The 24,408-nt window shown below is 46.5% G+C and overlaps 1 long non-coding RNA gene across 5 annotated transcripts in view; it reads left to right on the plus strand.

Annotated features, from left to right (window-relative positions):
* Positions 1 to 1,308: 1,308 nt before the first annotated feature.
* Positions 1,309 to 24,408, plus strand: part of LOC116654077 (uncharacterized) — a 77,134-nt gene continuing 54,034 nt past the window's right edge. For 2 of the 5 annotated variants that reach the window (XR_014935397.1, XR_014935402.1), the window contains exons 1-2: positions 2,168 to 2,405; positions 2,849 to 2,920. This is a non-coding gene — a long non-coding RNA (uncharacterized LOC116654077). Of the gene's footprint in view, positions 2,052 to 2,167; positions 2,406 to 2,848; positions 2,921 to 3,084; positions 3,273 to 24,408 lie in introns of those variants that run through there. The other 3 variants (XR_014935399.1, XR_014935398.1, XR_014935400.1) reach the window with 3 other exon arrangements.

The raw sequence follows: 24,408 nt of genomic DNA on the forward strand, positions 1-24,408 counted from the left end.
CTGCTGCTCTCAGCTTACTCTCTATTAGAATGGATCTGTGGTCAAGTGGTCCTTAATGATACACAAACATCCTAATACCTTGTAAATTGAATCCCGGAGCTGGCTGGGACTGCGTCTAAGTGCCTGGCATGGGAAAGCACTTCCTGTGTCTGGGCTGCCGGGTAACCACACAGAGAGCTGTAATGTGACCATTATTGTTCTCCCTCCTTACAGAGAACTGCTCCTTTCCAGTTTCCCTCTCGAGATGGCTCCCTTAGCACCTGAGGCGGTGCACACAGCTTTCACCAAGTGGGATTCTGACCTGTTTCTGCTTGAATAATGAGTCCTGTGTTTGTTGTTCTATTGACAGCTCCTTTTCCTTCTGTGTGGGCAACTGCCCTCCAGCTCCTCCAGGAATGTTTACTGCATCATTGCAGTATCTGTGTTCATGTCCTGCATACAGGCAGGTGGAGAACAATACCGCACATCCTATAAATGAGTATCCATGTCTGTTCTGTCATATCCTCATAATTTATTGGTTACCTCAGGATATTCATAGAGATGCAGGTGTTGATTTCCTATTTCTGCAGCTAACTGTTTTGTTGGAACTAGTACTCTCTGTGTGGGGGTGTTTTCTTTTGTCTACAGCTATTGCACTTTGGTCTTTGATCTCCTCAGATCTTGCAAGCTGAGTGGGCTGGGGTTTGGCCACTGCTCGGATGAGAGATTTATAGGAATACCATGATGCTGACAGGTATTGTTTGGGACTGAAGATGCTACCTTCTGCTTGGAGTCAACGCTGAACAAGTACCCTGGTGCAGGGGGTGCGCAGTGCTGCAGGCTCTGGCTGTGGAGGAGCTGCGAAACACATCCTATGAGCCTCAGAGTGTCTCAGCCAAAATCGAATGTATGTAATCAGTCCTGCATTCAAAAGCTTCAGAGAATGTATTGTTACTTTTCACTCTCTCCTGTAATGTAGCACTGGGGATTTCAGTGCACAGCCATTCTCAGGAGAAAGGAGGGGGAGGAGTGTCCGTACAGAAGCAGCGTGATGCCAGCACTCAACGTGTGCCTGCTGCGGTGTGCTGGTTTAAAGCAGGAACCACTGCTGGCCTGATGGGCGTCTGGGAGCTCTCACCTGAACAGTGGCTACAACGTTCTCCAGCCACTCCCATTTGCCATTAGTGAGTGACCCCTTAATCACATTGGCAAGTAACCACTCACACAAGTAATCCTATTGACACCAGTTGGGCTGGATCCACATTGTTATAATTTAGCAAATAACTACTCAGTTGTTTAGAATATAAATTCTTCTGATTTATGTAGGATTGGAAGGCATTTCCATCTCATTTTTTAGGAAAACATAGTGAATTGTCACTTGCTTAGCACATCTAGGAAAAGGCAGTTTTTAGGCATCATAATGCAATAAATAGAACACACCTTTTTCTAGCAGAGGTAATGTGAGTTTCCCAGCCAACGTCTCCTGTGTTTTTCTGTTGCCTAAAGGGTAAACTTGGGCTGAATTGAATGCTGGCTTCCTCCCAGGTAAGTCACCATCAGTGGGGAAGATCATTTGTTTTGAACACTGTTGTTCAGCTGGTGGTGGGTGGCTCCATCCTGCAGAGCTGCCTGTGTTCATAGAGTTAATGTGAGCAGGAGAAAAGGAAAGTTCTGCCAGAGATTTGCTGATACAATGCTCGGGTCATTCACAGGGTGTAATAACGGCTGTGACAACCCATTGTACTTTTTGTAGGCTGAGGTATGACTCTGCTTGTTTGGAAGCCACTGAATTCCTCAGTCTTGCCCAACTCCAGCTTGGAACCTGGCGCCCCATCCCTGGGCAGTCCTGCAGTTCTCACCAGTGGCACTTCACCGTTTCCAAAACAAGTTTTCCCAAGCAGGGATGCAGCACTCAGCTCAGTGCTGGCACACAGTTTTTGTCTCTTCTCCCTTTCTTCTTGTTGCTAAGTAAATAGTAAGAGCATTCCTAATTGGAAAAGAGAAGCTTCAGAGAAGAGATTGTTTCTTATTCAGTATAGTCTCTCACACTTGGGATACTGATGCACTTTTTGGTAAGTCCATTGTCCATCTGTCGTCCTCCCCCCTCCCCCCCCCCCCCCCATTTTTAATAGGAAACGTGGTGCTCCAGCTGCTATTTGTGCTTAATCTCCTGAGCAGCAAAGGAAAACGGCTTAAAAAAAATACATCTCTGGAGTAACACAGGGAGAAAAACAAACTGATAACTCCTGACAGACTGATGGCTCCTTCCTTCATCTAAATCTTTATAGATTAGCATGTCTCTTCTTTCATGAATATGTTTGTTTGCACTGTATCATCTAACCTAATCTGTATGGGAAGTATATTTATCCTAAAGCAGCGGGGTACTTGTACTGCTTGCTTGTCACCAAGAATAATGGACAGGAAAGGTAAGACAATTTCAACCATATTAAGGAGTGAGGGTGACAATGGGTGTTTTGATAATGGGATGCTAGGAGTGAATAAACTGAAATGCTTTTGTTATGTATTTAGCTAATAAAATAGAGCTTTTGTTATGGTTTCTTCCAGTGTTTCCTCTGTTCCACTGCTGAGCCAGGCAGGAGGGCTACTTGAGGATAGGATGACATGGAGGGCTGGTTGGGAGCCCCAGATTGGGCTGACCTGGGAAGGAAGGGGTGGGTATGTGGGACCCCCCAGCAGGACAGGGTTGGAGCCTCCCCAGGTTGCTGCCTCCCACAGAGCCCCAACCTGTAAATGGAAGACAGCACTGAGCGAGGGGAGACAACACTGGGCACACCAGCACCAGGAATGAGGCCAAGTTCCCAGTCACAAAGGTGACAATTAACTGGGCATTTTTACATTTTTTCCCTAGTGTTTTGCTGATGAAGCTGACCATCTCCAGAAGCCACCTCCTGCCTTTGTTCAGTGACCAGCCCTTCTGCAGGTGAGATGATGTTATCTCCTGCTGTTTGGTATTCAGGTGTGGAAGGAGCCCTTCCACAGTACTGCTTCATTGTCAGATGTCCCCATTTTCTCTGCTTCTGATTCTCCCTTTTTCAGTAACTCTTCATTTCTGCCTTTACTACCTTTCATCTACTGATTTCACAGCACTTCCACAATTGTCAGGAGTGATTTGAATTCTGATCCTGCCCTCAGAAGTGTCTGCAACACTTCCAGCTCGCAGTCATCAACAACTGTATCTGTGTTGTCTCTGCTGCAGCATTGGAGTCTGTGCAGGAACATCTGGGAGCCACTCCAGCTGTCCTTCATACCCACAGGGGACACTCAGAACACTGGTGATTTTCATTGTATTCTTTCCCACTTTATATTAATTTTATTTTGACTTTGCATGTTGAGCTGTACTTGTGAGCCCGCATTAGGGAATTGCACATGGCACCTTGCTCATATGGGGTGCTGTACCTTGTATTTACACAGCAATGAGCTCATTTCCCCCTTGGTGCATTACCTCCCCACCACGGCCTCCCCTTCCCTGCCCAAATCCTCCCCAGGTTTGACGTCTTTTCTATTTCTCTCTTCTTGAGAAATGTATAAACTCACCTTGGCTACAACTCTTGGGCCACAGCCTCACCTTCTAGGTGATGACAACTTGATTGGTGAATCATAGATTTTGATACCTTTGAAGCTGTGATTTCTAAATGCATCCCTTCAGATAGGAATGGTGTTTCTCTGAGATTTTGTGTTTAACCCACTCTGATGTCTTTCCGTTATTGAAAATCTTTTCCACCATAATATGAAACAGATGTATACAGGAACTGGCCATTTACACTGTGTAGTGTGTAAATTACGGACCCAAAGTTTTGGATGCTGCAGAAATTCTATCAGTGATATTCCTGGCTAGACAATGTTTGGAGTCAAACAACCACAGCCTGCTGACTGGGTTCTCCCAGACCCACACACTCTCTTCTCTTCCCAGATCTGTTTTGTTTGGGGTATTCTAGGGCCTATAACTCTAATGCAACCTCACTCATGTCTCTCTGCTATTCTTCAGAGTTCTTTACTTCCTGCTCATCTTGTTCTTTACTCTATGGGTTATCACTCTGCCCCACACTCTTGCTGGGCTGCCCTGATCCTGTGAGCTGCCTTTCCTTGCCCTTACATGCAGCATTCCAGCCTGCAGCCTTCCCCTTATCCCAGAGCAGTTCTGCCTGGAGGCTCATTGCCATCCTGATCAGGCATTTCCCTGCTTCAGCACGTTCTCAAAATTAAAAGCCTGTTCAAGAGCGCTGTGGCACTTTATAAATCATACATCATATGGACTATTTGCTGTACTCAGATCACAACAAAACCATTTTTCAGCTTGCTGGGGACTTTTCCTCAAGCTGCTGCACTATGTTTTGCTAACGAGGCCATGGGGTGGCCCAGGGCCACCACCTTACTCCTTCTCTTTTCCTCTCTTTAACCTCTTTAGGATTACTGGTCTTACAAGGCCATAATAAACCAAATCTTATCTGTGTTGGAGACTTTGCTGAAAATGATGAATGTATTTTTTGTGCAGAAAAGTGAATGCTCTGCAAGTAGGTGAACAGCATATGTTTTGTATAGCATCTGATATACATCTGCCTCACAGATGTGTGGCTTAAAGGGAAAACCGACTGCCAGTTGCACACAGACTTGCTTAATGTGCCTCATTGAGTCTAATTTAATCTACCTGCAAGGAAACAGAGCTCACCTCCATCCCTAGCTCGTTCCTATTCCTGATAAATCCAACTTGAAAATCTAATCTGCCACTGAAAAAGTCTTAGCCTTAAAAAGGAGACTAGTCCTGTTAAGAAGTTTGCGGATGATTGTTCAACACATCCTGGGTAGCAAAGTCCTTTGGGGTCCTCCATGTGACTTGAGTGGGAGTTCAAGCAAACCTTCTGCCACAAAAATAGCCCAAATCAATACTTCGATTCGTCCCATGGAATGGAAAGTGTGATAATGTGTTAAATGCTACTTTGGCTTCTGATATACTTTTTACATTATAAGAACTGATGAAGCATTTAATGGGAGAGAAGAGAAAAAACATCGAGTCAGGGAATGCTCCCCTAGGCTGCTGAGTACATGTGGTGTGATAAAACACCATTATTAATCTCAGCTGGGGGCAAATGATGGATTCACAGTAGAAAGAATCAAAGCCCATGCAAACAAACCACAATCATGTGGAAAAACATCTCAAACATAAATGCAAAAATTACGGATGTTACATGAAACTTTGTGGGAAATGGTCCCAAAAACAGCCAAACATTGAGCAAAGTTTTGAATGCAATTACTTCTCTTTTTTCTCCTTCTTCAGGTGGCTCAGCCAGGTGTGGTATTCCCCATTCCCAGCTCATTTTCTGCATTGTTGCTCCCTTTTCCACAGCCTGCAGCCTGTCCCTCATGTCCTGCTTTGTTCACAGTGCAGGAGCCAGGGCTGCACATTGCCCTCCTGCAGGGACAGAGGTGGTAGAGGCTCCCAGTCCCATGGCCATGGTCCCCTCTTGCCCTTGGGTGCTGTGGATCTGTCCCTAGTGAGGCTCTGCCCAGTGTTGTGTGCTGGGGAGCAGCAGCTCAGGAAGACCATCCAGAAGAGGTGCTTCTGTAATGCTGTGATTTGTTTGGGCTGAGTCTCTATAATTAATTTCATCTTAAATCAATTTAGATCATAAATAATGAAGCACCTCTTAATGGCCCTTGGGCCAGGCTGGGGTCGAAGTGTGTAGTGCAGCACATGGAGTGGAAGGAGCAGATCCCCTTGTTGCATCAGCTCCTTGCAGGGCAGGAATAAGTCAGCCCTATTACTGGCTCACACTGGTCTCAGATCTCTGAAGTCAACTCCTCCCGGTTTAACACACACCAGTGTTTTAAAAGCTCCTCCTTTTCCTCAATTTCTGCATTGCTTTTAACTTCAATAAAAGAGGGTGCTGCAAAGAGCAAAAGCTGGGGATGGAAGCTACACTTCCACTGACTCAGGGATGAACTGCAGCAAAGAGGAACCTCCAGGAGCTGAGGGCTCCCTGTCTGCCTTCTGCCTGGAGCTCCAAGCTGCTGCTGGGGAGGGGCTGGGTAAACCCTTTTTTCATTCCCGTGCAGATATTACCTCATATTTCTGATCTGAAATTCACATTGTCTTCTGGGAACTGTGATACTTTTCTGCTCTGGAATGATGCAATTACAATGATGTGTGTGCTGCTACAGCTGCTCTCCTGCACTGAGTGCCACATCTCCTAATTCCTGAGACAATATGGGGAGGTTTAGCACAATCACATCTGTTAAAATCAACCACTGCTATGATGGCAAAGCTCTTCACAATGCCTCAGATCTGTAACTTGCACATGAATCCCAGTCAGTTTTCTGTATCTCTTGGATAGGAATGAAACAGAGATCACTCATTCAGTACAGCACCTGACAGCTCAGTGCCCATGCACAGAGTGCTCCTCACTGTGCTCTGGCCCACCCCACCTCACCTTGGGCTGCACATGCAGATGTGATCCCCTATGGGATGTTATTTCCCAACAGGAAAATCAGCACACTGTTAAGCAAATACAGTCGTTTTCTGATGTACAAGGCTGATTGAGGCTGTCTGGAGAGGGAGTTGAGCTGTGTGAGCTGTTGGCTCGGTGCTGCTCCTACTGTTCCCCTCTCCTGTTTTCTGTGCATGCGGGCAGCCTTCCCTGTAACAAATGACTCCATGCCCACCATCACTTCATTGCAGCATCAGGAAGAAACAGATAGATGTTGACGTTTACCTGGGTAAGATAAATAGTGATTGGGTGGTGGGTTTCTTGTCTGAAGATAGATTGAGCAATAGAAGCCATTTTCCCTTGCACTTTTCAGGTGGCTGAGAAGCAATTTCAAGCAATGGAAGTTTGGGCCCTGTAACGTTCATCATGTCGGCTCTAGGAGAGAAATTAGTCACAGTGTGAGTAAATAATGGAGAAGGTGCAGAAGGCAGAGCGAGGCAGCATTTTTCTCCACCTTTTGATTGCTACAGTGAGGAAGGCATTGCCAAGGAGAAGTGCAATCTGCAGCGTGGTTGCCTTCCTCTGGCCCTAGTGCTGGGCAGATCACCGTCTGGGATTGCCTTCTGGTTTTACAGCCAGGATGCCCCCTGATTTTATAAACAAATATTTTAGCAGCTATCAGGGCTTTCCCACAGGTCTGCTAAAGGTGCTGTTTGCAGTCCTTCCTGGTTTCCTATGGACTGGGCAGTGCATAAAGCCGTGGAAGCATCAGCACATTCAGGCTGCAGGACAGCATGGCTGAGAGTTTGGAGCTCTATTCCTACTTCTGCTTTTTGGGTTGAAAGGAAAGTGCGCCACATACGCAGTCAAGGTCTGGGGACTTCTCTGAGTCAGCTCATTATAAACCTAAAGTTAATTCCTTAACCCACTGCATGGCTTCTGCTGAGGGATCACTGCCCCTCTGCCCAACACTGTGGCTGAAAGTTCCTGTGCTCTTTTGGGGTAGGAGTAAATGACTCTTTATATTTGAGTTGTTCTTTCATGTGTACTGTTTGCCCATACTGATGGAAAGAATGTTCTATGCTTACTGTAACTGCTGGCAGCATAGATTTCATAGGATGAAAGAGCAAAACAACACAGAAGTCTTGGGGGTTTCAGCTGGAGGAAACTGAATCCCATACACAGAGTTCTGTAGGTGTAGCTCCCAGCTATCTGCTGCCTCATCAAAGATGCACTGTACAACGATTTCTGGTCTGTGCTCTGACCTTGAATGGAGGTTTGTGGCTGCTCGTGCCACGCTTCCCTTTCATCTCAAGTCCACGGGAAAATTACTTCTGCTGCAACTTCTCCTTCATATTCATTCATCATTTCCATATGGTAACTGTGCTGTGGTGCCATGTGCTGTGCAGCTCAGCCGTGCTGGGAGCTGCCAACGTTAGAATCAATTCTGGCTCTGAAGCAGCAATGAGGAGCTGCTTCATGTCACGCTGCAAAGAAATGAGCTCTGGCTCAAAAGCAGTTGATTCTGTTTTCCCATTCCTCATATCTCCTTGGGATCTCAGAAAGTTTTTGATCATCTTGGACTGGAAGGATGAGCTTTTGATGATTTTCTCTGAATATCATTTGGGGGTTACTTTTCTATGTATAGCCAATAGCTTATTTTGTGAGGTCATAGAAACATGTTTCTGTGAATCGACTTAGTTCGTTTCTACCACTACTGAGTCTGAATGTGAGGAGCTGTGTGATAACTGCAGGGTGGGATGGTGAAATCTGGCACAGATCTGGCTTTTGATTTTCCTGTTGTGTGTCATGAGTCAGTCTAACTATTATGCAGATGTTTTGGACTGTGGCTGGTGGCTGCCCTGGTGATGCCAAAGGGCTCAGGTCTGCAGTTAATAAAGACCTAGACTTGGGTGGATAGAGCTCTGCCATCCCCTCTGATAAGGAGATCCCTGGGAGCGCAGCACGCTTCTGCTGAGACAGAGAAAGTGGTTGTGATGGAAAGCACTTGTGGCCCTGAGACATGGCAGTTTGGGATGTTTCTCAGTGAATGTGATTTTTCTCAGCTTACAGCCTATCTGCTGAGCAGCCTGACCCAGCCCACCACTTGTACACACTGGTGGTAGCGTCCCTGCTGGGAAGTGACACGGGGCATGGGGCTCAGATCTGCATGGGGCAGCATGAGCACTGCTGCCAGGGATGTGTGTGGTCCTCATCCAGGTGTGAAGTGATGGAGGGAGCAGCTCCCCACTAAAAACTACTTACACACAGAAACCACCTGAATGGGCCTTGGGAGTGATTTATTGAGTTCATGCTTCAGAGACCCTGCAGTAACTAAATCTGTACCTTTTCAGAGCTGGCACTAAATCTATGGAAATAACTCACTTCAGAGAGCTGACTGCTTCTTGGCTACAGGATCAGTGAGTGCCCAGGTGCAGCTGGTCCATCTGGGCTGGGGCAGCAATACCCAAAGCTTTCTATGCCTGGGCAGTGGTGGAGACAGCTGGTAGGGACACATGAGCCCCTATCACTGGGATGTGCCTGGGCTGGGAGCATCCCAGGACAGCTGCCCAGGGGCCATGCTGGAGGTGTCAGACCCAGCTCAGGAGCCAGGTGCTGTCTGGGGGCTTATGGGGGAGCAGTGCCGGCACTGGGACAGTTTGTGCTTCTCACCACTGCCAACAGGCCTGCTTCCCCACATCATGCTGTGCTGGGATCCCAGCTCTGTGCTCACAGCCAGAATCCCACCGTGGGAGTGGGGACGGTCTGATGCTAAAAATGTGATTGGCAGAGCTGAGGTGGCACCTTTCCAAACCAGAGGGTTTCTGACTCTGCCATGTGGGAGCTCAGCTCTCCCCCAGCCCTCACTACTGTCTGTTCCTCTGGAGCGCTTGGGCTGCTCTGCAGGCTGTGCCCACAGGAGGGATTGCACTCATGGATCAGATGCCACAGCACAGAGAGGATGAAGCTCTGCAAAACACAGAGAAGCAGAGGCAGAAGATGTAGGGGGAAAAGAAAGATATTTGAATTTGTTACTAGGAGGAGTGAAATAAACATGGGAAAGTTTCCCAGGAGCAGAGCTTGTTATGGTATATCTGTAAAATGGCAGAGGGTCACATGGATGGTATTTGCAGAAACATGTCACTCTCAGTCATGAGCTGCGGTGCTGCTGCTCTGTGCCAGCTGGATGAAACACACCAGAGAAATTCAATGCACACCAGCACAGTGCTGAGCATTTCCAATGTGCCGCGATAAAAGAAAAGGATTATGGCAGTCACAGCGTTTAAGTACAGTTATTCGATAAAGACAATTATGAAAATGTTAAATTGGGAAAGGTTAACTTTGATGAACTGTGCAATGTTTGCTCCCCTTGTATCGAAGTGTGGTTGCAGGTTTCTACTGGTAAGAAACTTGAAGACTGGATGCACATTAACACGAGGCACATTTCCATCTATTCACAGCAATGACTTGGCCAGCACGATTCGGATTCTGAACTAAACACAGAGTGCAAACAGTCACTGCAGGGTGAGACTTGGGTGGTTGGCACAGATGAGTGAGTGCAGGCTCTTCCATACAGATCTCTGGGACCTCACACCAGGTAACTCCCCCTCCTGTAATCAGCATCTTCTCAGCACCTGCACTGATACATACCCCCTTCTAAACTCATGCTTCCATATGGGCCTTCACACAGTGCTCCCGCACACTTCACACAACAACGTGTCTTATGTTGTTCTGATTGTGCTTCCAGAAAGATCCCTTTGGAGATCTCCAAGCTGATATGTAGCAGCTGTGTTCTTCTTTTTACATCTGATTTTACACAAGTTTTGTTGTTGTTTTTTAAATCGTGTTAGTTATCTGTCTTCAGCTCCATTGGATGCTCCTGCCATACTTCACAGCTGGGTCCTGGCATACGCAGCGTAGTTCTAATAAAACATGTTTCCTGTACCATGCATCACTCCCAATTTATTTAGCAGCTCAAAGCTGCTGCAGTGGTAAAGGTGGTGATATATCTGCTCCATTCTTTGAGGCACAAACACAATACTTCTGCTTGGTTTGATCCACTCAGGTCCTTCCACACCCAGTGATACTGGAAGCCCTGGGATACTGGAAGCTGTGCTGGGATGCGATGGCCCCAGTGTGCCTGCACAGCAGTGCTAGCAGTGAACTGAGTGGGCAGTGCACCTCTGTGTGCAACTCTGGTCTCTAATCAGGCAGAAATCGTGCATGCAGGACTTACCAGGATGCGTATCCTGGGCAGATGGTGCCAAAGGAGAAATGTGCTCTATGTTACGTGTTGTTCGTGGCTACACTTCATGATTCTGGGAAGCAGAGCTGTGCTGCAGAGATGCAGAGCTAGATCAGTTCATGCTATGAGATGTCATTGATCCATTTTCTTTCCTTGACCATGCCAAGGCTGCCTGCAGAAGTTTGATTTGTTCTTTTAAGTCATAGTTTAAAATTCAGAATAATTATTGTGACTCTTGGGGGTTGTTGTGATTCATTTGTACTTCCAAAGGATTTTTACATCTTCAGAGAGCTTTTTGTTAGTCAACTTTATTGCATAAGTAACCCAGAAAACGATACCCAATAATACTCCCCCCCCACCTCCTCCAGCCCACCCCCCTAAAAAAAACCTAAAAAACCCAGAAAACAGAAAGAAACGGTACAAACAAGTTGTAGTTGTTTTACCTGGTCATATTTTCCTTTCTCAAGAACTTAAAACAGAAGCAGCATCCTGCCCTGGCATCTGCAGTGTGTGGATCTCCAGAGTCTGCAGCTGTGCCTGCCTCATCCCTTGGGTGCTTACTGGGCTGGGAAAAGCAAACAGGAATTTGGCCTTTGAATTGACCCATGGGCATCTTGGGACTCAGGTCATGCTTCAGATGATGTGGATGAGCAGCTTGGGGTCCTCCAGTAGCTGTGTCTCAAGGACCAGCATAAGGCTTCTGAAGAGCAGCACATCTTTGCAGGTTGTCTGTATAGAGCCATTGTCCTCATCTGGAAAGCCTTGCCATAGCAATAACAAGAATACCAATGCAATATGTGCATGTGAGTTAAAAACTGGCTTTTGGTCATTGCATTTAAGTAGGTTGATAGAAAAGCCCATGACTGAATTGATTATGGCTTTTTTAAAAGTACTGTGGTACTTCTTGAAGACTCCTCAGTGAAATCTGATCTGTTGTTTTCCTTTAGACAAGCAGTTCTTCAGGGAGACACAAACCGAGCTGTAAGGCAGGCCAGCCTTCCAAGGGACACCACTCTCACTTCATCTCAGGGCAATGGGAGTATATTAGACAAAAGATACTATCTGAGAGAGAAATGGGACTCAATTCTGATTTCTTTGCATGTCCTTTTACTTTGAGTGATAGCTCTACAATCCCAGCAATGCAGAGATGCAACATTACCACACTCACCTTAAGGAACAGAGGTGATCCAATCCCTTGATGGAAGTAATTGTTATATTGAAAAGTGACATTTGGGTGACATTTTCAAGATAGCAGAAGAATAGTAATTAAGTGATTTTTATGGAGTAGCACTGCTTAACCACCCATTTCCATGCACCTTTGAGAAGTGCAGATGTGTCATCACCCTCTGACAGAGGCTTGGCAGAGCTGGAAGGACACTGGATGATGCTTTCAGCCTCTGAGCCTTAAGTCTCAGCATAGAAAAACTCAGCAGATAGTTTAGTACAAGTCCCTAACAAACTTCTGTGGTGTCTGGCAAGGAGCTGTAGGGCTCACCCTCGGGCTGTGATGCAGCATCTTCATGGGCACAGTTGTGCACTGAGGATTTCACAGTCAATTACATACTGCCAAACTCACTTTCTATTGAACAGTGCTTGCCTCTAACTCATTAATGGAGACTTGATGAGACAAATTTACAAGGGATGACAATGGAATGAAAGCTGTAGCTAAAGATCTCCTGAGCTTGGCCTTCTGCAGACCATTATGCTCTCTATGAACGATTTCAAGACATGTCTATCAGCTGCTGGTAATGCAGACTGAAAGTGAATGTGTCTGCATCAGACCAAGGAGGTTAAGGCTTTGGCGAGTTAACATGCACTCTTGTCCATTGGGTTACATGTCTACCCTAAAGACTATGAGATTCGACAGCTTTTATTGCCTCTGACATCCACTGTTGATCCATCACTTCTCGGGAATAAGAAACGTGCTCTGCCTATCAAAACCTTCATGGTCTGAAACACTTTCTGCTTTCCAAAGAACTTGAACTCCAACTGAAACGAGATAAAATTGGTTTGTATTAGTGCCAAGGAGCTGAAATCAAAAGAAGGTCATTTATTGTTAATAAATATTAAGGGAAAACTGAAAAGCTTGATACCCAAGAAAAGACATGGTTTGCTGTGAAGTGAAAGGTGACCCCTGCTCAGTGTGTGTGCACAGAAATACTCTGTGCAGCGGCCTGTAAGCAAGCTGCATGCAGGCTGCCCGAGATGGCCATGTACCTGATGTAAATCCTATCATGAGGAGGATTTTCCCTATTCAACCTTAATCTGCCATTCATGTTTGTATATAACTTCACCATATTCTCTCCAACAGCACATAAGGCACATATAAATATCACAATTATTAGCATTTGATAAGCCATGAAATGTTAAGAAAAGCACCCTCCTCAGTTATAGCATCAAAAAATCCCCTGTAGAGGATTGGCTGGAGGAGTGCTGACCTCAGCTTTGTGGCTGATAGAAATCAGCCTTCAGGCAGATCTACACCTGCAATTACAGAAATAGATCTCTCTATGTGTGTGCTGTTGGGAAAGATGAAAAGTAACTCCTGATCTTCCTTGGCAGGCAGCTGCTGTCCCTGTGTGGCACAGGAGTGGCCCCAATTGTATTTGATTTCCTTTGACGCAAAAATGGGGCTGAGGAAAGCTGCTATAGGAAAAAAGTGAGCAGCACAAACCACGATTAATATGAAATAACTAATTGGGCTGCAGCTCTGGAGAGTGGTACAAGGCTCTGAGATGAGAGAAGCACAAAACTTTCTGTTGGTTCATTTGAAGCGAAGGACCACTTCTGTGCAAGTCTCGTATTGGTTTGCTGCGGGAAGGGCAGCTCCATTTTCTTGCTGCATTTTGTTTGCAAATGTTAGAAGGGTGATTCTCCAGGTTACTTAATGAACATGCCAAATACCTAAATATTGATCATTGCATTGGCTGGGGTCCGACCTGCATTATGGGAAGAGGAATTTTCAGCCAAATCATTTTTTTTTCTAAGACCTTTTCAGTTAATGACACAGCTGCACACAGCTGGGCACACAGCTGCAGTGCTGCAGCATCTGGAAGCTGTTAAGGTGCGCAAGAATGTTTGCTTTGAAAAATCAGACTGGAAATCTGAGGATACAGTTTTGGTCTGCTCAGGTTGTGATTGTGATGGGTGAGAAACTGCTTTGCCCCCTGCAGAAGAGTTTTAGCTTTATCCTATTCCGTGCTCAGCAGCACCGAGCTGGGTCTTTCCAATGGTTGTTTGGGACCAGGGGAGGAGGAGATGCAGTCTCAGGAGTGTGGGTGCTGCACACTGCAGGTCCTGGGAGCCCTCTGCTTCTTGCTGCAGTGATCTCTCCCTCAGCATCGTGGGAAAGGATGGTTCTGTTTACAGCCAGTGGGATTTTAATGGAGTGAATGTTTGTCTGCATTCAGGGGGAATATTTGTTCCATTGGAGCTTTGAATGGTGTTTGGAGACAGCAGAAAGCCCAATGCAAGTGTGGGAGCTCAGTTTGAAGTAGAGCTTTACAAGAGGTGCAGCTCTGAGCCGGCACTGCGCTGTGCACACACAGCTTCTTGCAGAGCCATGCGTGGCATCACTGAAGTGTGCTGGGCTTGGGATGCAGAGCTGTGATCTGCTCCTTTCCCATGCACAGAGCTAGCTTCAGGACTACCTGTTACAGATAAGTTAAATGCATGGAAATACACCATCAAACCTACTGCAAACACAAACCATTTTCTGTTCTCTGCGATAAATACAGTTTGACAGAAAAAGAGGGATTTGCTGCCGAGTGTGGACAGCCTTCCCCCTGAATTACAGCCTTGAATGAAATGTGAAATCCCGAATGTACCCATTTACACCAGCAGTCCTGGTTACCCCCTGAGCTACTGCTGCGATAAGCATTCATGGATTGCTGAAGTGCTTCCACTTTAGAGAACAGAACTGTGCAACTTTCTGATCAGAAACAGAATTTCTCTGGCTGCCAATGAGAGGAACGTGCTTCAAACAGGAAGGTGTGTGCATTTCTGAAGGTCAGAAAAACAACAACCCCACAGTGGTGCTAGAAGAGTGAGAGACATTTTGTGTTTATTTCTGAGAATCAAAGCAGCCCATTTGTGCATTGATTGTCCAGGCTGATCCCAGCCATGCTATAACCAGGCTTTGCAATGCCATCTCTGCCTCTGTGTGCTGCAATGCACAGATGTGCCTTTCCTAGCGGAAATCAATGCAGCTTCAGGATGTCTCCGGTGTTGCTACTGCCCATGGCTTCCTTGATTAACTCTGCTAAAGCCTAATTACCTGGAATGCCATTCTATTTCCTTGGCAACGCTCACACAGCTGTCAGAGCAGGAAGCATTTTATCAGGACATTAGAGTCACACATAGCACATGCAACATAGAGAATTACTGTCCCCAGAGCCAGAGGACATGTGCCATGCAGTGCTGGTAGCCAGCAGGACAGCAGTCCCTGTTATCTTGGCACCAGCCCTGATGGCAGACAGGATCCATGTGGGTGCAGGAGCTCCTTGCAGGACTCTCAGGGCAGTGGGTGTGGGAGGCTGGGTGTCCCATCCCCACCTGGCACTGCTGCTCCACTGCCAGCAGTGACAAAACCCACGTCTGCGTGACATTATCCATTGGCAGTCCATGGCTCAAGCCTTCTTCAAACAGGGAACAGAAGGAGAGCTGTCACGTTAACATTTCAGCTGACTCCAACCTCCTCCTTTTTTCTTCTTTTTCAAGCCTGTGCTTGAAATCCGCCTCTCCTTCCCCACACTGCCGGATGGAGCTGTGGCACAGCAATGTGAGCAGTTGGCCATCTGAACTCTCCCTCTGCTGGGAGAGTCTGAGTAACAATGCAGCACAGGACAGTGGTGGTGGATCCAGAGGGGTGTTCTGATCCTGCAATGCTGCACCAAACCAGCTCTGTTGTTCTGAAAGATATTTTCTCGGCAAAGTAGGCCCAGGCTGCCCCATGCCAACAGGCACTCCTCAGCCCCCTCCTTCTTTCTGGTGCTCCATACAAACAGAGCATGGGACACAACATTTCTGTTAGGAAGGGGTAAAGCTTTGTGAGTGAGAACTGCAGAGCAGAGCCCTCAGAGGGCCATGTCTGTGGTTGGGAGCAGCCAGCTGGTTGCTCTGTTCTGCCATCCTGCACCATTTCACTCCAGACTCTGGGCTGTCTGGGGACTCCTGGAGCCCCTCCTCATCCTGTGCCAGCTGCTGCAGAGGGAGCTGCACCATGGGAGCTGGTGTAGGATATGGCAGACAAACTGAAAAGTGGTTACAAACCGGTCTGTAACCACCAGGAAGAAGGAGTGTCCCTTTGCAGCCATAAGTCGCTGTAAAAGATGTGTAGGGATTTCCTCTCTGCCGAGATCTCTTCCTTTCTTGCAGCCTCTTGCTAAGCACTTCCCAAGCCCTGATGTCCACAGGGAAGGACTGCATGTCAGAACCAGAGCTCTCTGCTCACTTGGTGGTGCCGGAGGAAGAAATCCTGGTGCTCATTTTGACCTCACGTTTGTTCAGATGGCCAATTATGATGGCAGTGATAAACAGCACCTAATGAAATACAGGCTTCCAAAAGACTAGGCTATTGCAGTCTGTTGTGTGTAGATGATGAAAACACTAATGATAGCTCATGAAGTTCAAGGCCATCTTGGGTTACACCTATTTCTCTTTGATCACACAAGCAATTGCAGATGGGTATTTCAGCCACTGCAGATTTATTGCCAAATAAGGACACAGCCTCCCCAGGCCATGCTCAGCATCCTGGAGCTGCTGGAGCTCTCCAGCCCTGTCCTGCAGCAGGAGCAGGGCCTTGCACGTACCTGGCAAGGCAGAGCAAACAGCAGCAGCTGAGCACTACAGGAACAGCACTGGGAAGTTCTTTGCATCCCAACCAGTTGCCTGTGAGGTCACACAGTCAGGTTTGTCCTTTGCTTGTCATATTTGCAAACATTCCCCGGGTTTCTTTTTTCATTTGTTTTTCATACAGTGTTTTGAAAGTAGTTTCCTTTGTCCAAGGAGCTCTATTCACACATGAATGCTAGAAATTGTACACAAACAAAGCTGTCTCTAATCCATTTGTTATGAAACGTCATAAAAACAGCAAAGTCAGAATAATGCATGGTTTCTACTATGGATAGTCCTCCTCTCTGGGTGCAGCTGTGCCAGGGGTGAAGGCTTGCCCATTCCCAGCTGCTGCCCATCATCTCCATCTGCCACAGATCCAGGTGTGACTACTTTGTGATCACTTTCATCAAGAATAAACCTGATAAAGACCTTCTCATTCTAATAGGCTAAAGTCCTTTTGTTTGTTGTGTTTGTTCCCCAGTCTTTGTCAGTAACCCAAGCAGCTCTGTGGGATGATCTGAGCAAGTGACTACAATAGAGATGAGCAGGTAGAACTAAGCTGGGAGTGGTTTCCTCCTGAAATGGCATAGCTATAAGTATAGAAGAAAGCTTGTGTGTATGATAAAGTGGTGCTCAAGGGTCCAAAACAAAGAGACCATCGGAGAATCTATTGATGAGCTCCTTACGAACCTATATGGAAAGTGTGTGCAAGGAGCTGAGCCTATCAGAAGGGGCACTGCCCAAGCTGTGCTTTGCTCTCTGCTCTGTATTGGCAGTATGGTGCCTCTGCTGGCAGCAGTGCTCCTGTATTCAATGGGAGCTGTGCTGCTGATGGTCTCATTTCCAAGGGCTCTGTTAACACCTGTGTTGTGACTCTGGGTTTTGCTCTGCTTTTGTCTGCCTTTTTTCCTCATTTTTTTCCCAGCCTTTTTCTCCTGGGTGAGGGTTACCCACTCCTCCATTCCCTGTTCCTCTTTCTGTAAGCTCAGTAGATGGGATCAAGCTGTCTGTTGTTCTCTTTGCAAACACCGGAGTGCTGAAGTGAGCCCACAGATAACAGATTGAAGCAGCAATAATTGGGAGAGAAGAGAGAGAGAAATAGAAGGAATGTAAACAAGTCACTGCTGTGACAGTGGAAGCCCCAAGTAAATGTATTAGGCAGATAGAAATCCTCAGCTTTAATGAAATAGTTGCTGGAGGTTTTCCGATGCTCTTGGAATATAAACCTAATAAACACCAGAAGTTGCCCTCGGCTACAGAGCTTTAGGGCAGGTTTCCCATTCCCAGCATCACTTGTTTGGCACTGAGCTTGATCTGGACCCTTCATTCAGCACATGGCACACTCTCCTAATCCTTGCTTAGAGCTCAGTAAAGAGCATGCTTCAGTATTTATGTTTCTGGGGATTACCTGCTCTAGCAGATGTGCTTTCTTTGCTGCTCTTTGCTCATTATAGATGGCCAGAGCAGATTAAAGCCACGAGACCTTTCATAGCTCTAATTCCTATGTCCTTTTCCTTATAGCTGTTTAATTTCCATACAGCCAAGTTAAAAACTTTGAAGAAGAACAAAGTGGAGATTTAAAGCTCCCTATGCAGGGGAAAAGCTCTCAGGAGAGGCAGCTGCACAGGAATTTTAAATGGAAATGCTAATTCTCTGATGTCAGCCTCTGAATGGCACTGCCCAACCCTGTGGGTGCCTCTTGGAGCTGTGTCCCCCCAGCAGCTGCTCTGGGCAGAGCTGTGACACCCAGAAAGTCTCCCTGCTCCACCACTAACTCTGAGCAGCCCCAGAGCCTCAGAAGGACAGGTGCATCTTGGAGACTAAATGCACACAGACTGAAGAGCAGACGATTCCAAATCATCCCCATAATTAGTGCTGAGTGGGGGCTGTCGTGGAAAAACTCAACCAATCTGAAACGGAGAAGTTCTAATACAAGAGCTGGATTTCTAGAGCTTTGTCGTTGAATCTAGCTGTCAAAGCAGTAGATGACCTAACAAATGGCCTGAGATGCTGTAAGTGGTAGCTAGCAAAACATAGTGAATAAACAGAGGTGATGATTTAGGTGGCAGCCAAGTGTTGTGCAGCTCTGGCTGGGTACGAAAATAATGGTTTGTGTCAGAGTGTAGCTGGAAGAGTTGCTTCTAAATTGCACCATTTATTCGAGGGAGTGAACAGGACGAGTCGGGACGACTATCGGCCGTCCATGTCTTATTCTCTGCTGGCAAACAGAGATGGATTTCTAGACGCGGGGGAAAGCTTCCCTTTGCTAGCAATGTGAAACCTATGGTGAGCTTCTTTCTAAAGCCATATCTCAGGAATATGCTTCCCCTCTTTCAAATACTGCCCCAATAAACTGTGGCTCGTTAGTCTAGGAAGCATCCCTATTCTGTGCATGAGCTTTGGAAAGAAGTGATGCTTTCACATGCTGTGGGAGGACCCAGCCCCACGCAACTGCTCTGCTCTTCCCTTGTTATTTATAAAGCTCTGTCTATGCTCAACATATGGTTACGCAGAGTAACTGTGGCTGGGGAAACAAAGGGAAGTGTCTCTGTAACCCTCTTCTCACTGGCCAAGTGTGGTGCTGGGATCTTTGGCCAGAAAAGTAGGAGAAGGGAAGGGCAGAGCCTGGATTGATGCGGCAGGATTTTTCTTCAGAGGTGAATGTCTGCATGAGTGAATCTCAGCTGTCTGTTATGCCACTTGCATTGGAAATACCTTTGGTGACTTTCCAAAGGGACACATGGACCGCCTTTCAGAAGGGCGGAAAGCAACAGTGCTGCAAAATGTGCCATAGTTCTGGATACAGCTCTGCAAAGCCAATGCTTTGTTCAAAAGGCTTTGAGATAGCAAGTGGGGGCATTGCTCTGAACAGGGAAGAGAGGAATTAGTAGCCCAGGAGTGTGTTTCTCTCATTAATTTCACAGAAGCACTAATGAAGGAGGGTCAGAGTCTGAATGATGGGCCGTGGAATCCCATCCCTGCAATGTGAACATTAAGGATTGTATTGGGTAGGAATAAACATGTGAGATGCAGCTGTTAGCATGAAATATGTATGAATGAGGTGCAGAGGTTGTATGGCAAGGTGCAAACTGCTGATGCCTTGGAGCTTCCAAACTTCTTGGCCAAGTTAAAGTGAAATTTCTGCCGCAAGATGCGTGAATTCAATCCAAATACCACTCCAGAGAAAAGAGCTACTGTCTCCTCCATTTAAGCTAAATACTCGGAGTTCTTTAACTAGAAGTGTTCTGTTCTTTCTGCTCTCCTACACAGTGACCTTCTCACCCTGCTCAGTGCGTTCTGCCCTGCGTGGCTAGCTTTAAACCAGAGCCCATTCCCATCTGTATTACTGACCTGGGGCACAGTGGTGCACCCCAGTGAGCTCACAGGGTACACTGGAAGAAGCTGGGAAGCAGCTCTACTGATGGGCCTGAGCTTCCTGGTGGTCACCACGTTGGAGATGAGCCAGCAATGTGATATTGCTGCAAAAGGAAAAAGTCAACAGCATTCTGCACTCCATTAGTAAGGGGACTGCAGTCTGGGTGAGGGGATGCCAGGGCACAAGGAAATGATTTGTGCTGAGCGGGCAGTCTGGAGGAGCTGTGGGGTCTGGAGAGGATGCACTCAGTGCCAGTGGCTGAGTAATCTGTGGTTCTGGTGTGGCTTTAGCAGGAGGTGGACCAGGTATCTCCACAGATCCTTGTCAGCCTCAGTTGCTCTAATTACTGTGAGCTGTCAATGATCAGCCAAGCAAAGGAAGGAGAATGTGTGGCTTGATGTCCTCCAGACTGAGGTCAGTGACTCAGGGCACGAGGTGCTAGTGGGCAGTATGTGTGCTGTGGTTCCATGCGTGGAGAAAGCCAGATGCACCAGGAAGAATAACTGAAAAAATGTATGGAAAAGGAAATAAAATGGCTATTTTTTTCCTTCTTTTCATGGTGTTAAAATGCAAGAAAAAGTGGGAGTTTATTTCATCACCTTCCAAAAACCAAAATGAGTATTATATTTTTATTTGATATTAATATTTGATATTGATATTACATTTATATTTGATTTTTGCCTTTGTCCAAAGCCATTAATTATCCTTGAATAGCAAAGCTGGGTGACAGAGCAGTGAGTTACTGTGTGGAGCTCCAGGACAGTTAAGGCATTGTAATGGATCCTATTAAAGGGAAAGTGGTCTATGAAGTGACGAAAAGCTCTGGTTAGGCCGTGTAGATGATGTACCAGCAATAGAGCACCATCAGCCTTTTACTATATAGGGGTAATGGAGCACAGGCTGTATCATGTTGGAACGCATTCAGATAATCCATTTACTCGCATATACACCGTTCTGGTGGATATACACTGTACTGTCTAGGGATGCTTTACACTATGGAATAATGGCATAGACTTTATGTTCATGTTTGATATATTCCTTTCTTTTCCTCTTTTTATGGCAGTATTGCAACGGGAAGTAATTTTTCTTCTGTCAAGTGTTTGGTTTGAGTGACTTTGAAGCTGTTGGGAAGTTGCACCAGCTGACAAACACTAACACCTTGCATTTCTGAGCTGTGCTGCTGAGCGCTTCCACTGCCATCCTTCTGTCTGTGTGGAAATGAGGAATGCACACATTAATTAGGATTGAGCTCTCTACAGAGCAAACAGCTTTGAGTAGCTTTGCATGTTTTGTTGAAGCAATAGCAGTTAGCAAGAAATGCATTTGACAGCAATCAGTACCAATGGAAAAAGGGCTGTTCTTCCAGTTGGTCAGAAACTGCCATGAAATACTGCTCATTAGGTCATTATTTCTGTTAAAACATTGTGGTGGAACCTGAATTTTTGTAGATAAGCATTTGTTCACTGTATCATCTCTGCTTAGATTTCAATACCAGTGCCCCACCAGTTGTTGCAGTGGAGATGCTTGTTTATCCTAACAAGCAGTGTCCTGCTTATGGATTTGATGACCAGCTCCTGTGGGGGTCTGGGTCCTCTTGTTCAGTCACAACTTTAAGAGCAGTTCTAACACTCACTTCTGTGCTGAGATTCTGCCTCACAGCCTCCTTCTTTCTTTCCTCCACTTGGGAGCCAATTGAACTTACCCCTAGGGAAGGACAAATAAACACTGATGCCAAGATGAGTTCACTCAAATAGCAGCTAGAACTGTCCTTAGTTGTTTTAAACCGGTATTAAAGGAAAAACAAAAATGAGTCATGTGACCATGTGAGAAATCAATCTTCTGTCCCCTTCTGCTGGGGAAATGAATGGCCAGCAGAGGTGCTGGTGCTTCTGCTGTGTGCTAATGGATACTTGACTGTGGGGGCAAGGCTCAGCGTGGTGTAATTTCTGCTCCGCAGAGCAATGCCTCTGGGTTCTGCAGGTACATTGAGCAGGCTTAGCTGAAAGCCATGCTTGCCATTAATTCCAGCTCACAAATTCCAGAACTGAGAGACACTGCTGTGAAAAACGCAATGAAACCAAATGGTTGTTGGGTTTCTCAAGGAAAGTGACCACAAGCAGAAGGCTGTTGTGATTGCCAGGAGTCTATAAAGTGCTGCTGTGCTGAGATGCCGAGTGGCACAGAAGTCAGTTACCCAGTAACTTTTTTTGGCACCCATAGTGAGTGGCTGCATGGCTGAAGGAGCGTCATGCAAACACCATCTGTATGAGTAATGGCTGGTGGCTCAGTGAGCAGCAGTTTGTTCAGTAATGTAAACCTAAAAGGCTCAGCATACTTTTGGGAACCCTCAGAACAGCAATGGTGTGGTGCTGTGGCCAAGGTGGGATCTGGCTGGGGTGGGGGGGGAGGGTGGGGGTTGGAGCAGTGCCATGGGGCGGTGCTGCTGACTGATCACTGTGTTCAGCTGCCAAACAAAACTGTGCCATAAGGACAGCAAATGCTTCTCTGAGCTCCAAACGCCTCACTGGCAGCTCAGTGCTGTGGCCAGTGTGTGGCTGTGGCAGAGCCAGCCCGTAAAGCAGATCAGGGGGAGAGAGGGGCAGCTATATTAATGCTGGGCTATGGCTCTGTGCAGTGTCGGTGCTCAGTGTGAGGGGCTGCTCAGGAAGGTCAGTGCCTGCTTTCCCAGAAGGGTAATTGATGTAAGATGGCCATTTCTGTTTTTCTCACTTAAAATATTGCTAGTAATCACAGATTAAGTAAATACAATTGAGAAGCGCTTTGCTTTCTGTTGATTAGCATTCTACTTCAGGCGTATAATTTTCCTAGTGTTCAACATGACTCATTTTTAGCCTTGGTGTGATTTGTTATTCAGCTCTGAGTGAAGGGAGCTGTGGCCCCTCAGTGCTGGGGTAGCTGAGCTGTACGCATGGGCTGCAGCACCTGCAGGAGCTGCTGGGGCACGGGGGGCTCTGGGTCATTGTAAGGGACACAAACCCTGCAGTACCAGAGGTGGAACAAACCTGCTTGACCCACAGTATGGGAGAGGAACAGCCCTGGGTGTGGGGCAAAGCCAGTAAAGCCAATATTAGCTTTATGGCAAGGTTCCAAATAGCTGCTCTGAAATCTGCTTCATGTCCTTCATATGGGGTTTCCAGTCCTAGAATCCGTCCCCCTCTTGGGTGTCAGAATTTGGGGTAGAAGAAAAAACAGCAGAATTGGCAGGAAAGCAAAACAGAACCAAATAAATGACCAATCCTGGCAGCAATGCTTGGTTTGATCACAGTCAATGTTTTTTTGGCGGTGTTTTTTTCCCCCCCCACTTTATTTCCTTAGAAATATGACTAATTTTTTTTTTTTTCTCCCCTGGTTTTGTGAAAGCAATTTGCAATTGAGATTTGTTTCTGCCATCCCAGTAGTGCCAGGTCTGGCATCGCTGCTCTCACGGAGCACCATATGCTTCCTTCTGTTTGTTTGCTGCCTCCCAAACACTCCCAAATCATCTCATTGGTGAGTGCGTGACGAAGTACCAGGAAGATGCTGGCACACAATGCTGCCATTCCTACAAAAGGAGGGAAAAGTGATAAATGTTTTCATTATCTGAAGAAAAAGACAAGGAGTTGTTTTGGGAACCCAGCTGACAGTTGTAATGGCTGTTAATACTTTTCATCTTAAGAGCAAAGAATTTCAGGGGTGGCAGGTAAACTTTTGCATTACATTTGCATTCAAAAGAAAGGTAACCACCACCAACAAAACACCAAACAGTGCTGCACCTGACTTTCAGGTATCTCTTATCTGAGATACAAAGGAAGTGCAGTGGGGTTTTCAAAAGTAGCTGGAAATTTGGCACCTTATTTGTATCCACCCACAGTTAGCAGGAGTTGGTCCTGGATCCTGCTCTCTTTAGAAGTAGGTGTCTTTTGTCATGTGAGTAACAGTACAAAATTGAGAGGATGCACATTATTCTGCTGTTCTGGGAAATAAAAATGAAACAACAACAACAAAACACATCCTAGAAGTGTTTTTACAAGAGGTGTTCTGGCTCAGCAAACCAGCCTGCATTTACTGCAGACATTGTGTTTTTGGGGACCCTTTTGGATACTGGGGTAGTGTGAGACCAGTTGCTTTGATTGGTTTTAGTGTAAGCTGCTCAGACCCTGGCAGTGCCTCTCCCTGCTGTGCTGCTCTGCAGCAGAAGGAGCTCTGGCAGTGTCCCACATCCTGTTGAGCCCGTGTTTGGGGTCATCACACACAGCTCATTCCATGTCCCAGCCTTGCAGGACAGCAGAGCTATTAGATGCTGCTCAATGCACCAACCTTACAGAATTCAATTATAGCAAATCACCCTCCATGCACTCACAGGGAGGAATCCAGTGCAACTATCCCCCTTCACAGACCTTCTGCTTCCCCCGCTGCTCTGATGCCAGTATCCTGTGTGCCCCAAGTCACTGCTGAAGACTGGGAGGGCTCTACCACCTCATGGTGGGGAGAAGCTTCTCACTGCTGTTACTAATCTGTCGCATCCAGCA

This window comes from Coturnix japonica, chromosome 18, assembly GCF_054131305.1.
Source record: "Coturnix japonica strain WE chromosome 18, WE-NBRP24, whole genome shotgun sequence".
Classification (NCBI taxonomy): Eukaryota; Metazoa; Chordata; class Aves; order Galliformes; family Phasianidae; genus Coturnix; species Coturnix japonica.